Below are 5,764 nucleotides of genomic sequence, written 5' to 3'. Positions count from 1 at the left end.
CTTCTCAAGCAAATCCCGGGACGTCATTCTCCCCCTGTACTCGGCCTTAGTGAGGCCGCAGGTGGAGTACTGTGTCCAGTTTTGGGCTCCACAATTCAAAAAGGATGTGGAGAAGCTTGAGAGAGTCCAGAGAAGAGCCACGCGCATGATCAGAGGTCAGGGAAGCAGACCCTACGATGACAGGCTGAGAGCCCTGAGGCTCTTTAGCCTGAAAAAGTGCAGGCTAAAGAGCCTGGTGATCTGATGGCCACCTACAAGTTTATCAGGGGTGACCACCAGCATCTGGGGGAACGTTTGTTCACCAGAGCGCCCCAAGGGATGACGAGGTCAAATGGTCACAAACTACTTCAAGATCGTTTCAGGCTGGACATAAGAAAGAACTTCTTTACTGTCCGAGCCCCCAAGGTCTGGAACAGCCTGCCACTGGAGGTGGTTCAAGCGCCTTCATTGAACAACTTCAAGATGAAACTGGATGCTTATCTTGCTGGGATCCTATGACCCCAGCTGACTTCCTGCCCTTTGGGCGGGGGGCTGGACTCGATGATCTTCCGAGGTCCCTTCCAGCCCTGATGTCTATGAAATCTATGAAAATGTTGAAGACAAAGTTGTGGGTTATTTTAATGATGCCTGGTAAGTTTTGTGTGAAGAGCTTGTTACTGAAAAGAGCTACTTTTGAAAATGAACCTTCATGAGCAATCTAAGAACATAATTTGGCTCTTAACTCCCACAAGCATTTCTACAAAATTTTATAAGCTGTGTCCATGGAGGCCAAGATAAGAGTTCAGTTTCCTCGTTTTTTAGTCTCAAACCCCAAATCCTTATCATTAGCTATTCTTGAAGGAGGAATCTCAAATCTAAATATGAGTGTAGCTGAAGGTAGGGCTATACAGTGACTACACTTTATATGAAACTTCCTGTTGATGCTTAATTGGAGTTGTGTGCAAAGACTGAAAGGACTATGCAGTTCTAAATATTTCTTATCATTAACTATGGGTTTCTTCTCCTATCATTAACTATGAAGAACCCCCTGTAATGTTCATGGGATTGCTTTGAGCACAACAATAGAAAGACAGCCCATTGTTCTAATCTTTATTTTTGCTAGTTCTTTTTATGGAGCTGCATCATAATCTGTCAAAGCACACCTATAACATTTGAAATAAGTGCTTTTAGACAGGAATAAACAGCACAAGTAAACAATCTTTTGTGCTGGAAAATGTTGAATTATGCTTGCAGCAGGAAGAAGTTAGCAGCAAGCCTGTTTACTTTGCAAATGTGTTTTTAGGTATCCACAATTACTGTGTTAATGGAAAAACTAAACTGAAATTGCAACAATGAAAAACCATCATTGTTGTCTTTTGTAGCAACAAAAATCGAAAGCACCCAGTTGGCAAGCTTCAGAGTAGGTTCTGCATTGTGCCTAGGAGAAGTGCAGTGGTTTCACAGGGGCTGTTTGGGGAATATTGGAGTTCCTATGTGTGGTCAAAGAAATGCACCACCTGCAAAGAAAATAAATAGCACTCAGATGCCATTCATAACAACAGTAAAATCTTTCACATCTTGTAGCAGAATGGGCCAGAGCCAGCGATTCATGCTCTTTCGCTGAATCCAAGGCATGTATTACAACTTGTCCCAGGAGAAGTGGCAGATGTGATGACACTGAAATTCCAATAATTCTGGACTACTTGGATGCCCAGGCACCAAATTCTTAACCAAGCCCTCATGGCTGAAATCTGTCAAGTCTGATGGTGAAAGCAAGCATTAGCAGATCAATTAGCCACCCATGGGACAGTTTTCTTTACCTGAATATTTCCATGAGCAAAACAAATGCTGCACTGGGTAAGGGTGAGCAGGCAAGTTCTAGGTTGAAAAAAAGGTAGCTAAGTGTTGGCCCATGTTTGGACTCTCACTCACCCCAGTGACAATATTCTTTTGCATATTTCCTCCAAAGCTGGGTGCTACTTTCAAATTACCTGACGCTGTTTGAAAACCAACCAACCATCTGATCAAACTCTAGGTATGTTGGTCTCTTTGTCCAGCCATTCCAAGTTAATCAAATCTGGTTGGCCCGTCTGTGTTTAGAATCATAGCTGTGGGAGGAAAAGTAGGAGTTCCAAAGGAAATGCTTGGGAAGAAGAGAAGTCAACCTTTTTTTTTCCAGTCATAGTCAGTGACTGTCTGGCTGATTAAATGCAAGAAATCTGAAGTTCAGACAGGGAATTAGTTTCCCCAGATACTTTCTTTCCTGTAGGAGGCTCTGAAAGCTTGGTGGCAGAAGTTTTGCTGGGCCATATTTCAGAAATTAATTCTGCTGCTGATGGTACCAGTTAACGTTTTCTCTTCTTCATTCAGAGGTAGGCAGGGACAGATGGAACATTTCTATGGCAGTGTACCCGGTGCATTGCATCTGATACTATTTGGTGCCAAATAGTATGAGACATAACCTTAAACCCCAAACTTTGGGCACCTTTGCCAAATCTGGTAGAGAATTACCCTAGAAAGAATGAGAGCACAAATTGTATCTGAGAAAGTTATACTGCTTTCTGTCTGTATGTTTCCCAGGATAGCTGCTTTTCTAGAGGCAAACAGACTCTTACTTGTTCCTCTCCTGTCAGTGAGGTACAGCAATAGCCATCTACCATTTAAGCTACCCCAAGGTAGCTGCACATCTTTCTGCTCCTGCTTCTGTTATATATATATATATATATATATAAAAAAAAAAAGTGTGTGTGTATGTATATTAGAGGTGTGTGAAGCAGGCAGTATTCAATTCTGATTCTAATTCAGCCTGATTTTAGGGACAGTGATTCAAATTGCTGATTTGGATCACTGTCCCGATTCGAGTAGGCTGAATCTGAAGATTCGCTTCTGATTTGGAGAATCAGTGATACAGACACAGCTTTTAAATGTTTTTTTTCTATATATGTTGAGGTACCAGGTACGACTTGTGAACACTGAGATGGTGGGGTGGAAGGAGTGTCCCATGGGAGCATGGGAGGGTCCCCTGCACACTTGGCAGTGGACCCAGAAGTGGACTGGAAGTACTTCTGGTCCACTTCTGGGTCCGCCAGTGAGCACATGGGGGACCGCCCCATGCCTGCCCAGCTGAGCGATCAGCCACAGGGGGATCCCGGGTGCCCCCCCCAGACCCAAGAGGCACCAGTTGGGGGGCAGGGTTCCCTCATGCGCTCTGTGGCGGAGCCAGAAGTGGACCGGAAGTACTTCTTCAGAGAGCTTTGAATCGATTTGGACCTTTTTATTGGTCTCCTGATTCTATTCATATTCAGAGATTTGGCTACCGAATCAGGTCGAATCTCCTCCAAATTGAATCAGCACCCGAAGTTTTGCACAGCCCTAGTGTATATATGTATGTATGTAAATTCTACTGTTGTATGTAGTTACCAGTCATATGCTTCCATTGGTAATTTCTTGTTTCTCTCTGTCACTTTTTTTCTTTTTTCCCACAGGCACTCTGATTTCCCCCGCCCCTGTTTTTCTTTTTTCTCTTCAGGGCCACCAGAGGTTTGTATCCTAATAAAGTTAGAAGAAAGATTCTTGTTAGAAACTGTGGACTCTTAGTTGGGTGTGATACTAGTTAGAGATTTTCTTCGTTCTGTTCCTTCTTCACATCCCCAATGTCAATATCTTCCCTTTGCAAATGAAGACAATTTGTCTCATCTATTGTCAACTGTTTCAAAACCTGGACTTAAGTCCTTGTGTGTAATTGTAATGTCCATCTTTTCCAGTTTCTTTAGAGCAGTGTTTCTCAATCAAGGTGCCATAGAAACCTGGGGTGCTGCGAGATCCTTTCAAGAGTGTCATAGGGTTCCCCACACTCAGAGCCATCCCTAGGGGTGTGCGGGGCTGAGGGCATATCAGACTGTGTGGGACTGCCCCACACCCCCCGGATGAGCCACGGCTCTGTCCCATGCCTCTTCTGCCCCGGATGGGCAGCGCTTGCCCCAGCCCCACTCCCTCACCTCAGGGGCCTTGATCTGCCCCCCCATGCCCCTTTCTCCCTCTCCCTTCCACCACACCAGACTTACCAGCTGCACACAGCTCTCCAAGCTGCCTACATGCTGTGCTGCAGCTGCGCGCATGCACGGGCATTTATTGGACAAATTATCAGTTGCATCAGGCTGATTTCTGATATGATCAATTTTCTTTATATCAGTGCCAATCCAATATGAGACCGATGTATCAGTGCACCTCTAATAATTTGGTTGTGGTCCGTTGACCCCCAACAAAGCTATGTCAGGTTACACCAGTAGCAAATTTGTCCCAGAGTTTATATCATTGAAAGAATAATGAGCCAATATTTTTTTTTTAATGGCTGAAAAAACAATGAAGAAAGTTTACACAGAACTGAATGGTTCCTGGAAGAACTTAATAAATGTAGGTATTTTCAACTCATTTGTTGTTCTGGTATGGCAGCTGAGCTAAGGTTCCATTAGATCTCTCTAACCTTGCTGCAGGGAAGGCTTGGGGACCATTTGTTATTTTAAATTTCTTTACTTTTCAATTGTCAAATTCAATTAAGAAAGAGTTTATAGTTTAATTGGGAAAGGGCAGTGGTAACAAAACAAAAAGCTGTTCCAGACTAATGAAAGATTTTAAAGTCTCAGGCACTACAGTGTAATCTTCAAAGTATTGTCAGCAGCAGCTATTAGAGGGGATTTTTTGTATCTCTGTATGCATAGAGTTATACATGCAGATCTTCATGCTCCAGTGAAACTATAACTCGGAGGAAATAACCCTTTGGGTATGGACAGACAAAACATTTGTAATGCTCTTAAGTCCCTGAAAAGAACTCCAAAAATAAGGAAAAAATGATGGACAGTGAAGAAGCACTGCAAATTGGTCCAGATTCCTTCAGAATTGACTAGATGAAACAGGAACAATATCTGTACCTTCTAGCCACACATGTTAAGAAGCTGCTCAATCTAATGGGAACTCACTTTAGATGGAATCCCATCTCTGTTTGGCTCAGGGACTTAAATTAGCAGGTAATTTTCAGAGATTTTAGTTGATGTGGACTGGGCCTGATCCAAATCCCACTGAAGTCAATGGAGTCCTCTGCAAACTTTGGCCTACCATGCTAGTCTACATATTTTGGGCAGTGCAAACTATTCAATATATGATCTTATTTTTAATGAAGATCATTTAGTCCAGACCCATTCAAATCATTAGGGGTCAGTGGGTTCAGGATTTTAGCCCAGCTTCTTTCAGTACAGCCCCATAAAATACACTTACCAGGCTCTTTTGGAATATGTACATCATGTCTTCCAATGATTGATTCAGTCTCCTTCCCATTGATTATGCTGCTTTTGTGATTGACTGCAGCCCCTGGGAATGGGGGGTGGGGATATGTTGGTCATGAATGAATTGTGTCTTGAAACTCAGGGAAGAACTGTAGTTAAACACCATCACTGTCTGCAGGGCTCTGAAGAGTACCCTTAGCAGTATTCTTATTGAGCCTGAACCAGAACTACATTTAATCAATTGATTCTAAAGGGCTTTGGCTCAGCTAGTTAGGATCCACACTGATAGATGAAGAGAATATCAGGAGTCTTAAACAATGTTCTCCAGTGACCTGTTTTAGGTTCAGTGTTGGATGGGTCCTCCTTAACCTTCCACTGAAACCTTAGCTCTGCTTCCATGCTGGATTGCTTGGTGACCCAAAGGATGGGCAGTGTATGCGACCACATAACACTCTGAAGAATGCTGTCACACTTCCACAGGGAGAATGGGATTGTCAAATGCTCTT

At 43.2% G+C, this 5,764-nt stretch overlaps 1 protein-coding gene across 11 annotated transcripts in view; it reads left to right on the top strand.

Moving 5' to 3' along the window:
* Positions 1 to 5,764, top strand: part of PAK5 (p21 (RAC1) activated kinase 5) — a 264,702-nt gene that overhangs the window by 46,010 nt on the left and 212,928 nt on the right. Inside the window, exon 2 of one of the 11 annotated variants that reach the window (XM_025194240.1) lies at positions 3,465 to 3,519. The exons of the other annotated variants lie outside the window; for them this stretch is intronic. The gene's annotated coding sequence lies outside the window, so the exon portion shown is untranslated. The remainder of the gene's footprint in view (positions 1 to 3,464; positions 3,520 to 5,764) is intronic. 11 annotated transcript variants of the gene reach the window in all.

This window comes from Alligator sinensis, unplaced genomic scaffold (assembly GCF_000455745.1).
Source record: "Alligator sinensis unplaced genomic scaffold, ASM45574v1 scaffold140_2, whole genome shotgun sequence".
Lineage (NCBI taxonomy): Eukaryota > Metazoa > Chordata > Crocodylia > Alligatoridae > Alligator > Alligator sinensis.
Note: the sequence above shows the minus strand (reverse complement) of the source record. Positions and strands in the feature narration are given on the sequence as shown.